A 13,126-nucleotide genomic window follows, 5' to 3' on the forward strand; every position below is an offset into this window, starting at 1 on the left:
ACTATTCTTTCCTCTAAACCTAACATTTCAGTAATGATACTTAAGAGTAAAGTCAACTGCACATATTTGTTGATGAATTGTATAAATTGACATCAACCTTCAAAAACATTTTTTGGTCATCTTGCAGTTGATGGGCAGCATCTCTTTGTTCTTTATAATAAAACAAAGGTCATTGTTTTAATTCATATTGATACTAGATGAGAGGGAAAGTTAAAAATTCTTTGACCTCTTCCTGTTGATTTCAGAGAGAAAGCATGGATACAAAAAAATCACTGTGGGTGACGGGATGGCAATGAAATATAGGGCCTTTCACTTCTAGATAATGGGTTCCCTTCAGCTTCAGGTCAATAGTGACTGAAAGTGGCTGATAGTTGTTTGCTGGCATATCTGAACTCAGCTGGTCTTAGTTCAATTTGTAGCTCATAAGTCTCTGTTTCACAAATGCAACTCTCTAACTGGCACGAACTCACACCCCTACTGGTAGTCTCAGTAGTGTGCCAAGGATTTTAATGAGTATGGAAACTGAACTACTCTGTCACTCTTAGGCCTGGTCTACACTACAGGGTTACGTCGACCTAAGTTACGCAACTCCAGCTACGTGAATAATGTAGCTGGAGTTGATGTAGTTTAGGTCGACTTGTTGCGGTGTCTACACTGCACTGGGTCGATAGGAGAAACTCTCCCATTGACTTACCTTATGCTTCTCATTTCGGTGGAGTACTGGAGTCAACAGGAGAGTGATTTGTGGTCAATTTAGCAGGTCTTCACTAGACCCACTAAATCGACCCCTGGTGGATCAATCACCGCAACATTGATCACCGGTAAGTGTGGTCATACCCTTAGAGGAGGTTCTGCTTAATCTAGATTGAAGTTTACTTATGGGTCAGTGCAGGGAAGCCTGTGTTAGTGTTGCCTGTGCTGGAGCTGTTTCATACATAAAGAGAGCATTTCATTCCATAAAGTTTCTCATCTCCTAAATTAGATTTCTGAAAACTGCAAGCTGTATTTTGAGTGATCCTCCCACCATATGAAAGCCATATTCTCCTCTGGTATAACCAAGTCCACTGAAGTCAATGGAGTTGTAGCTGCCTCAGATTAGTGCTAATGTTAGCAATAAAAGTACAGTGCTAGCTAAGAATTTTCACTTAGATCACCCCACGCTATCCAACTGACAAAGGCTCTGGGAATGCCAAACTATGGAAGCTCTATTGGATACAGAACCAAACCATATTTAGCAGTCTTTTAAACTCATTTTTGGGTGAATGCAGGCTATAGTGTTTATTCATCATCACAAGTGGGTCAGTTGTGGCATAGTCACCATGCATAGTCACTCTTCCAAGATGACAGAGAGGGGCTGTGCATTCAGCCACATGAACAGAGCCTTATGGTGGAAGCCATGTCTCTCTACATGCTTTTGAGACAGTTTTATTATAGCGGAGTCCTTCTCTGACTCACCACTACAAATGCCACTTTACATTTTCATCTTGGATTCACATATTACATTTTCTACTTTATCATGAGACTTTTTGCTGCATGCTATGGAATTTATAAGGCTTTGTAAAGGAAGCTGAACAAATGAAACAGGTCAATATCCTTCCCCAGGCAAGGTTATCACAGCCTTGCTGCTCTGACTGAGCCTAACATTTCTCATCACGGATAAGTAGCAACATGCCCAGTTATTACAAATGTAAATGTCTCTTGCTGACTTCTGGTTTAAAGATGCCCAGCATGTAAGCAATACTGCATGAGCGGATTAGGATGTGACAGCTCCTCTCCTTGAAATAATAATCCACCTATGACCTGAAGCATCATTGCTTTCATTGAAAATATTCTAGATCATATGAAATCAAAACATTACTGGCCTGCCAGAAACATAGTTCATATTATTGACATTTGTAAATTTCATTTAAGAATATTTTCCACTTAGCGGATAATCCCAGGTTTTATTTTATCTAAATATAAAAGCTGTGGGGAGGCTTTAAGTGATCCTGCACTGCTACTTCATAGTGCTAATGGCCCTCAATTCCTGTTGATTTCAGTCAGAGCTGAGGATTGTATGATTGGGCCCTTAGTTGCTAAAGGCAGTTGTTTTGTAGTTGTATTAATAGGTCTTCTAAGACTAAATTAATGGGTCCTATGTGACTCAGATATGATAACCACATGGCTGACAGCCAACCACATTTCTTCCATTATTCCAGTGTGCTTGAGGAAGCCTTATCGATTAAAGACGCACCTGTACTAGTACAGCCATGATGTAGATGGCTCTTTAAATTCAGGAGCCGTCAGAAAACACCGTACACAATGTAGCCACTCTTCTATATATATCCAAGATGAAAATGTAAATACATTTTCGTTTTCTGTCCAAGAGGAGCATATCCCCGTGTGCTAACTCTTTCTTTCAGGGATCCTTGCCAGTGTTATGTACACAACCGGCCTTTTTGAGCACGGTCCTGATCACACATTTGGGAAGAACCATAAATGAGAAAACTTACAGGCAATAAAAATGAATCCTGAAGCCCAGCACCTGATTTCAAGAGAGATGATGGTGGTCCGGAATTCCCCACCACCACCCCCCACGGCAAGAGACGATATCTTTTTTGGGGAGTGGAGGAGGGGGAAGTGAGGTGTACTCACTTGTGGGTAAGGAAGAGGATTTCAGGCTCAACTATCAGGGCCAGTGAAATTAACATTGTCCTATTATTACAACCATGGCTACAAAGACAAAGTGATCTACAGAGGCTAGCTCATTCCCATGGGACCTAAAGAACTGATTAAAACAGATTCTTTGGGTAGACTGATGTTTCTGCTGAACAGGTCAGTTGCCCAGAGAGCTGAGATCATCAGTCCTTTTACAGCTTCTGCAGTGAGTGTGTAGTTGGAAGGTGGCCTACCTTTTCTGATGAATAGGTGTAGTGAGATCAAAGGAACTAGGAGGGAGGTTGAAGGGAAATAAGTGGATGAAGAAAAGGGATTACAGTAAGCCTCCCATTGTTAAATAAATGTAGTATCTGGGAAGGATCCTTGAAATTCCTAGTCTCCACTGTTCCTGCTCCAAGGAGCTGATCTATAACACAACCATGAAAACTGAAATTAAAAAAGGGGATAAAAGGAGGGGTTGGATTTTGTTGTGAAAGTAACCAAGAGTCTAAAACATAAAATGCAAAACTTCAATAAAATAAAGTACACATTTTCTTCTGTCTATCCAAATACAGCTACTATATCATCTCCATTGCCTATATAACTTTGGTTTTGAGTAATAAATAAACTACACGTACCCCATCATTTCACTGAAACTATCAGAAACATCAAGAAGGGCACTGGCAAAGGATAACACAACGTACCATTTGGTACAGTTTTTATGTATTTTAAAATGTATGTAAAATGCAGTAATTTATATAAAATACATTTACTACAGTATGAAGGCTACAATGGAAGAGCATTTTAAGGCTGTATATACATTTAGCTCTTTTTGGTAAGGAGATAATGACTTAATCTGTGCGAGTAATACACATGTAATCTTTAATTATATGAATAAAAAGTAGTTACTGAGACAAATAATGATGCACTTTGTATATTAAAATGATGGGGTTTTTGCTCAGAAAGTTGAAGCACCCAATATGAGGTGGTGCGGTAATGATATCCCAGCTCCATTTTCCAAGGAATATTTCCAACAAAACGCTGGAGTTCTTCAGGATTCAGTGATAATAGAGCCTACATGTTGTAGGCCTGGATGGAGCCCTTGGCATGGCTAAACGTATGAACCACAGTAAGGCTGTGAACCAAAGTAGGCCTTGTTAGAATAGTAACCACTAGGAATCAGCTAAGTAACATAAACATATTCCTAAGAGAATGGTACAGGAACATACAGCCCCTTGCAAGATAAAAATGGAATGATAGGATAATGGATGAGGCTGTTTTGTTTGAATATCAGACACAAGGTACAAGGATGGCAACTGATAACATCTGGAATGTAATACATAACTTGTTTGTATCAATGTAGAAAAGGAGAGTGGTAGGAGGGGCAGGTTTGTATTGCCTAGGGGTCAACACTTCTGTTGATTGAGCTGATACCTTGTCACCGACATACATGGGTTAATGTACATGTGACTGGCTGGATGGGGTACTGAGAACATGCCTTATTGACAATAAACCTGGCCAAGCCTTAGCCATAGAACTGAGCCTGTGGTCTTTCTTTATGATTAACATCAAAGTCTGCTGAATCCACAATCTACGCCAGTGCAGAAACACCACAGCTCCAAAGGACAGCATGGGAGTGACATCCTTCATGTGTGATTCAGTAACCTTAACTCTCCTCAGGTCAGCTGCGGAGCAAAGAATCTTTTGTCTCTTCTCTACTACTACCAAATGTTAAGGACAAGCCAGCCCTTGTGTCCATATGTGCAGCTGGCCCACAATGACAATGTACTAATGACTAAACTGAGTGTGGGCTAAAAGAACCATGGGAAAGGGCTGAAAAACTGACACAGACCCAGAAGCTGGTAGCTCTTTAAATAAAGATTTGTTTCTTGCTTTTTGTCTGCATGAAAGCACGGTGCTAAGAAGCATGTAACAGACCCTGCATTACAGTCTTATTAAGGGAGGCATGTTGACCAGATGATAGGTAGTGAGCTATGGCTCCTACAAGTAATGGTGGAAACTCTACCACTTAAAATATTTAAAACAAGAATGGAGAAAGCAATATATCTTGTACCATCAAGGGAACTTGCTAGCTGACCTAACAAATCTTTTCCATCTCTGATTTCTATTATTCACTCTGTGCAGAAAGACCCAGTGTTGTATTTTGGCTGCAGTAATGAAAAATGAGTAGACTTAAGGTGCATTCTTTTCTCCAAGTAACTCAGATCTCCAACATCTTGCTGGTATCTCAGTTCTTCACACTTTCCTCACCCCACCCTAGTGTTATCACATGTATACTGCAGCTACTATTTCCTGATCAATTCAGTTAGCATTAAATGTAACTCATCTTCAGATTTTTTTTACTTTTATTTTTTTAAAGACAGAACTTTCAAACTGTAAAATAGTTAAGTAGACTTCCTACATTTATAATTAAGAGGTATAGTAGTAACCAAACTCTAAAATAACCTTATGGGTGTTTGTATCTGAAATTTACTCTTCCTTATGACTTGCTGAATTCTTTTACATTATTTGGATAAAACAAGAATAAATGTTGAAATGTCATCATTAAATACATCATATCCAAAAACCTGACCCTTTTTCTGAGGCAACTCTAGAGCCACTCTGTCTCCCACCACCCCCTTCTGTTTTTCGAACATAGCTCAATTCGCTTTAGCATTATGTAGGTAAGGATGTGGGGACTAGAACCTAGCACTGTAGAGGCTGGGACAGCTAACATTTGCACAGTGCCCTCAGGAGCTCATATGGTGCTATAAACAGATAGCACTTTGGAGAACAGGAACCACAGGAAGTACCACCCAAGAGAGTTAGTGTGACAGTACTCTGCGGCCCACTGATTGGCCAATCACCCTATCTAACCCTGAGGGTGGCCCAGAAAGTTGTCTAGGCAATGATACAGACTTTGGGTCTGCTGTGATTCCACACCTAACCGCCTGATGTTTGACTCTAGCCAGGTATTACCACTGATCTCTGACTCTGACCCTTATTCCTGCCTCCTGATTACAGCTTGGTACAACCTCTGGTCTCTGATGCTGGCCTGACTTTGACACTGACTCTGGCTTATTAAACCTGCCTCCAAAGATTTCTCTGACCCCTGCTCACTGACTACTGTGGACTCCAGCCCAGCTGTGACTCCTAGGCCAGACTGTCTATGCCCTAGTCCCTTATAATATATGATCAGACTTAGAGTACCACAAATGTCTTTTGCATCAAACAAGATTTTACTTGAGCTACTGTCAGACCGTGCTGTTGCCTCAGTTTCCCCTTCTTGGCTTCTCGAAAGCTGTCAGAGCCTTGCAAGTCAAATAACACTACTCCTTGGGGCCTTGTTTACTAAAATAACATCACAGTTTGAACATATGCTTAAATCAAAACATGTCTTTCCCCACAGTTTATACATTCTTTTGGTGGGCTCACTATTTCTTTCCCAAAAATCAGATCCTGCTGCCTAGTGTTTCCTAAAGTCTTTTTCTAAGGCTTCTAGTCCTATTTCTCACTGCAGGTAGCTTTAGGGCCTTTTCATCTACCTGGTGCGTAAAGCCCCACTCTTGAGAAACCTACAAGAAGGAATTGTCACTAATCAATGCCTCTCAAATCCATGGATCACCTGTGGTCTGCAAAGGTTAAAGGTCTTGCTAGATTATTTAATGCTCCCTTCTGTCCTTGAAAGCTATGAAAATACTGACTGCTCACATGGTGCTGGCTCCTCCTTCTTGTTTCTAGCTGCTTCAGCACATGAATAGACAGCTAAGAATACCTGAGACACTTTCCTAGTATTACTTTTCCATGTAACCAATTGCTGTCATTACTATACGGTACATAAATCATCCAGAATCATAAATATGGGAGGAGGTGTTCTATGAGAAAACGAAAGGGAGGAGAGGTGTCCAGAAGACCACCTCTCTTTTAAGTTGTGGTCTACACTATTAAAATATTTGGAGAATTCCTGCCCTAGATAATTTTTTTAAATCTAATATTTTCAATCCCTCCTCCCCCACTGAAGAAATGGGTCTTCAAGAGGGCTCTAAATGAGGAAAAGTGGTGGCCTGGTGCACAGGGGAATTAGAGGTCATTCCACAGAAAAATGTACAAAGACAGCAGTGTAAAAAGAAGCCAAAGGGCTTGTTGAGGTTGGTATCCTTGTTCAGAGTGAAAAATGACCAGAGGCAACATCATAGGAGAGGAGAGCCAAGATGTTATGCAGGGCCTTGAAGGCAAGGATGTTTATGGACTTGATATTGTCAGAATAATCCGAAGATGGGGGGAGTGCTGTGGTCTGACTGGTAGACAAGAAAGATAAGTTTTCTGTAATGTTTTTGATGGATTGAGAGGAAGCAATAAGGGCTGAAGGGAGACTGGAGAGGAGGAGGCTACAGTAGACAAGACTAGAGATAACCAGGCAGTAGAGAAGTGCTTCAGCCAATAGGAGGGAAAGGAAGGGTCAGATTTTCGAAATGTGGAGAAAAAAGTAACAAGGATTAGTAACAGGCTAGATGTGTGGGGAGCTGTGATGTAGTGCCCACTCCACATCTCACCTGAAGGGTTAAGGTTGCTTGGAAGGGGCAAATTAACCTAGTAGGCCACACCTGGGGGAGAATTAGGATGGCTATACAAACCCTAATGGAAGATAAAGCTCAGCTGGGCAGATGTAGGCTGGGCTGGTACGAAGCTAGGAAGCTGAGAACAGAAGGCCTGTAGTCACTTTCTGTGCTTAGAGAGGGAAAGGCAGAAACCAGGAGGCTAATAGAAGCCCTGGGATCCTGGCCCTGACAGAAGGGTATACCCAGAGGAGGGTGAAGAAGGAACCTGATAGAGACAAAGTACAAAGTAGACCTGGGAAAAGCAGTGAGGTTTGGGACAGTGCAGACCTTGACTACAGATTGTAGGGTCCCTGAGCTATAATCTAGAGTAGTGGGCAGGTGGGCCCACCTTGGTTCCTCTACCATCCCCTGGGGAAGTGGCACAGTCAGGGCATTGAATAGGAAAGCTACCTGAGACCGTTTATATGGAGAGACTTTGATTACCCCCCTTTGAAAGGGGAAAACACATAGTGATCTATCTGGAGGGGCCAAGCCACAAAGAGTGAACACTCTGAGTTGCACAGAGAGGCTGTGGGGCATACAAATGAGTGATGAAAGGGAGTGTCAAACCTGGAAGGAGCTGATGCCCAGAGCAGCCAGGAGGAGGCACCCTAGCAGTGAACGACCCTGTGCCAGGAGCCTACATTATTTGCTTTTAAATAAAGCTGAAGGTTCAGGAATGAGAGAATATGCAGGTTGAGTCTATTAAATATTTTTGCTGCTAATTACAGTGCATGTTGGGCCTCTGCTTATTCCTGAGGTCACAGAGAGAACAAAATCTACGTCACTTTATTCTTCAGAGTCACCCGAAGTGATACTTAATTAATCTGTGCAGGATCTCCACACTTTAGCAAAATGCCCTTTTCAGTCCATTGTTTGCAATTTGCATTTTTGAAGGGCATTTTGGGCAGACTGTCATCACCATGCTAAAATAATTGTACTTTGCTTTTGGTAATGAAGCCTGCATTTTTGTTCATTTGCAATTGTGGCCTTTTTTCTCCCCTCTGAATATCATTTCTATTTCCTGCTGGCACATTAGTGCTGGATTGTGTGAGAAGTGATGATTTTCTAACTTTAATGGCTCTTTCAATTCTTTTAACTAACTCAGCAGTCCTATCAAGGGTTGAATCATGTTCCAGCTGCAGGAGTTCTCTTGCAATTATTTCTCTAATTCATTCTGGTAAATGCAAGGTCAGTGGTTAATAAAGTATTTACCATTCATTATTGGTTAAGTATATGGTTCCAGACTTCACATGTTTAATGGAAAACAGCCTGGAGGAAGCATGGGCTGCAGTGGCAGCTGTATGCTAATGACAGCAAGCCTTACATATACATCCCTTCTGTTCCTGCCAGGGTGGTGAAGTGGTGTGCCCAAAGGTTGATGGATAGTGGGATGTAAATGAGGGCTGTTGTAATAATTGAGCCTACAAATTTAGCCTCATGGTGAGCTCAAATGTAAGAAGTGAGTGGAAGTTCATAAGATATCACAGGAACTTATTACAACAAATGTTGATGGGAAAAGGTACAAAAGAGAAAAATTGCATTAGTTCAAATAAAAAGGCCTACTGATAAAATTCAAGGATTGTTAAAATTGCACCAAGAACACAAGAGATGTGGGATTGAAAATTAATGGCCCAAACTTGGTGCATTGGAAGTTAGGCCTACTTAGAGGGCAAAATAACGATGGAATGCGCAATTCCACCCATAGCTCCTTTTTGGGCTTCTTACTCCTCACTGGGGAGGCCTCAGTTGGAGCATGGTGTCCTGTTCTGGGTGCTTTAGGAAAGATGTGGACAAACAGGAGCGAGTCCAGAGAAGAGCAACAAAAATGATCGGTTTAGAAAACATGACCTATGAAGAAACGTTAAAAAACTAGGTATGTTTAGTCTTCGGAAAAGAAGACTGAAGGGGGACCTGATAACATGCTTCAGATATGTTAAGGGCTGTTACAAAGGACTGTGATTAACTGTTTTCCAAGTCCACTGAAGGTAGGGCAAGAAGCAATGGGTTTAATTTGCAGCAAGGGAGAGTTTAGGTTAGTGATTAGGAAAGCTTTCTAAGGCCTGGTTTACACTACGAGTTTGTCAGATTTAGCAGCGTTAAATTGAATTAACCCTGCACCTGTCCACACAACGAAGCTATTTTTTTCAACATAAAGGGCTCTTAAAACCTATTTCTGTACTCCTCCCCAATGAGGGGATTAGCGCTGAAATCGACATCATCGTTTCAAATTAGAGTTAGTGTGGACTCAATTCAAAGGTATTTGCCTCTGGGAGCTAACCCACAGTGCACCATTGTGACTGCTCTGGACAGCACTCTCAACTCGGATGCACTGGCCAGGTGCACAGGAAAAGCCCCGGGAACTTTTGAATCTCATTTCCTGTTTGGCCAGGCGAGCTCATCAGCACAGGTGACCATGCAGTCCCAGAATCGAAAAAGAGCTCCAGCATGGACCGAACGGGAGGTACTGGATCTGATCGCTGTATGGGGAGAGGAATCTGTGATATCAGAACTACGTTCCAAAAGATGAAATGCCAAAATATTTTTAAAAAATCTCCGAGGCCATGAAGGACAGAGGCTACAGCAGGGACGCAACGCAGTGCTGTGTGAAACTTAAGGAGCTCAGACAAGCGTACCAGAAAACCAAAGAATCAAACAGACGCTCCGGGACAGAGCCCCAGACATGCCGCTTCTATGCTGAGCTGCATGCAATTCTGGGGGAGAGGGGGCGCCACCACTACCCCACCCCTGTCTGTGAACTCTGATGATGGGGTACTCTCCGCCATGCCTGAGGATTTTGCGGACGGGGAAGATGAGGAGGAGGAGGAGGAGGAGGACGAGCTTGAGGAGAGCACACAGCACACCGTTCTCCCTGACAGCCAGGATCTTTTTATCACCCTGACTGAAATACCCTCCCATCCCAACGAAGCCAGAAAAGGGACCTCTGGTGAGTGTACCCTTTTAAATATAATACATGTTATAAAAGCAAGCATTTTTTTAATGATTAAATAGCCCTGAGGACTTGGGATGCATTCATGGTCAGCACAGCTACTGGAAAAGTCTATTAATGTGTCTGGACTAGAAATCCTCCAGGAGGTACTCTAAAAGCTTTTGCAGAAGGTTCCTGGGGAGAGCAGCCTTATTCCATCCTCCATGGTAGGACACTTTACCACGTCATGCTAGGAGCAAGTAATCTGGTATCATTGCATGACAAAGCCTGACAGCTTATGGTCCCGGTGTTTGCTGGCATTCAAGCAACATCCGTTCTTTAGCTCTCTGTGTTATCCTCAGGAGAGTGATATCGTTCATGGTAACCTGGTTGAAATAGGGGAATTTAATTAAGGGGACTTTCAGAGGTGGCCGTTCCTACTGGGCTGTTTGCCTGTGGCTGAAAAGAAATCCTCCCCACAGTTAGCCACATGGTGGTTGTGGGGAGGGCATTGGCGCTGAGCTGTTCGCGTCTGGCTAGCAGGGATTTTCCCTGATACCAGCCTCGCGGTGGGGTGAGGGGTAAAGCGATCATCCCAGAGAATTGGATGGGCAGGGGGTTAGTTTGGTTTCTGCTGCTGCACGTTAACAGGAAAACCACAGCACTAAATGGCCAACTCAATGTGCTTTGCTTGGTATGGGAGCGGAGGGTGCTGCTGTTATGAAGGTTGCAGAAGCCGAAAGACTCTGGCTTACCATGGCCGCCTGCAAGCCGAATTCTGTTGCCCAGCCCTGCATGTGTGATCTCTAACACCAAAGCCGCAGAACTCAATATAAGATGCAAAATGCGACCTTGTACCAAAATCACATGTGCTATGCAATGTGAATAGTGGTGTTCACCGTGAGAGAGTATAGCCAGTGTTCTGTAAAATGTATCTTTTTGAATACTTCACTCCCTTTTTTTCCTCCAGCACACGTTTGAAGCCTCCCTCCTCCGTCCCAAAGGCTATCTCAAATAAGGCGGCAAAAAAAACGCACACGCAATGAAATGTTCTCTGAGCTCATGCAGTCGTCCGGCACTGACAGAGCTCAGCAGAATGTGTAGAGGGACACAATAGCAGAGTACAGGAAAGTGGCCGACGAACATGAGGAGAGGTGGCGGCAGGAAAATCAGAGGAGGCATGAGGCAACGCTGGGGCTACTGCAGGATCAAACGGACATGCTCCAGCGTCTTGTGGAGGTTCATGAACAGCAGCAGGATCACAGACTGCTGCTGCAACCTCTGTTTAACTGCCCTCCCTCCTCCCCAAGTTCCATAGCCTCCTCACCCAGACGCCCAAGAACGCGGGTCGGGGGAGGCTCCGGGCACCCAACCACTCTGCCCCATGGACAGCCCAAGCAACAGAAGGCTGTCATTCAACAAGTTTTAAAATGGCCTTTTCCTTCCCTCCTACCCTTCTCCCACACCCCACCTGGGCTATCTTGTGAGTTATCTCCCTATGTTTATAATCAATTAATAAAGAATAAATGTTTTTTAAACAATAGTGACTTTATTTCCTATGCAAGCAAGCTGTGATCGAAGGGGGGAGGGCAGGTGGTTTACAGGGAATTTAGCGCCAACCAAGGGGGCGGGTTTTTATCAAGAAGAAACAAACAGAAGTGTCACACTGTAGCCTGGCCAGTCAGGAAACTGGTTTTCAAAGCTTCTCTGATGTGCACCGCTTCCTGCTGTGCTCTTCTAACCGCCCTGGTGTCTGGCTGCATGTATTCAGAGGCCAGCGATTTGCATCAACCTCCCACCCCGCCATAAACGTCTCCCCCTTACTCTCACAGAGATTGTGGAGCACACAGCAAGCAGCAATAACACTGGGAATGCTGGTTTCGCTGAGGTCTCAGCGAGTCAGTAAACTGCGCCCGTGACCCTTTAAACATCCAAATGCATGCTCTGCCATCATTCTGCACTTGCTCAGCCTATAGTTGAACAGCTCCTGACTACTGTCCAGGGTACCTGTGTACGGCTTCATGACCCAGGGCATTAAGAGGTAGGCTGGGTCCCCAAGGATAACTATAGGCATTTCAACATCTCCAACAGTTATTTTCTGGTCTGGGAAGTAAATCCCTTTCTGCAGCTGTTTAAGAGTTCCTGAAGACGCAAGCGTTATGAACCTTTCCCGGCCATCCCACATTGATGTTGGTGAAACGTCCCTTGTGATCCACCAGTGCTTGTAGCACCATTGAAAAGTATCCCTTGCGGTTTATGTACTGGCTGCCCTGGTGGTCCGGTCCCAAGATTTAGATATGCATTCCGTCTATAGCCCCACCACTGTTTGGGAATCCCATCTAGTATGACCTGCACATTTCCCAGAGTCACTACCTTTGATAGCAGCAGCTCAATGATTGCGTTGGCTACTTGCATCACAGCAACCCCCCCACTAGATTTGCCCACTCCAAATTGATTACTAACTGACCGGTAATTGTCTGGAGTTGCAAGCTTCCACAGGACTATTGCCACTCGCTTGTGAACTGTGAGGGCTGCTCTCATCTTGGTATTCTTGCACTTCAGGGCAGGGGAAAGCAAGTCACAAAGTTCCATGAAAGTGCCCTTATGCATGCGAAAGTTTCGGGGCCACTGGGAATCATCCCAAACCCGCAACACTATGCGGTCCCACCACTCTGTGCTTGTTTCCCGGGCCCAGAATCGGTATTGCACAGCATGAGCCTGCCCCAGTAACACCATGATCTCCAAATTGCTGGGGAACGCAGTTTTAGAGAAATCTGTGTTCATGTCCTTATCACACCTCCTTGCCTGTTTTTTCAGGTGCTGGTTCTGCATAAACTGCACGATAATGTGCGAGGTGTTTACTATGGTCATAACTGCTGTGGCAAGCTGAACAGGCTCCATACTTGCCGTGCTATGGCGTCTGCTCGGGCAATCCAGGGAAAAGGGCGCAAAATGATTGTCT

Source organism: Eretmochelys imbricata, chromosome 4 (assembly GCF_965152235.1).
Source record: "Eretmochelys imbricata isolate rEreImb1 chromosome 4, rEreImb1.hap1, whole genome shotgun sequence".
NCBI classification, from domain to species: domain Eukaryota; kingdom Metazoa; phylum Chordata; order Testudines; family Cheloniidae; genus Eretmochelys; species Eretmochelys imbricata.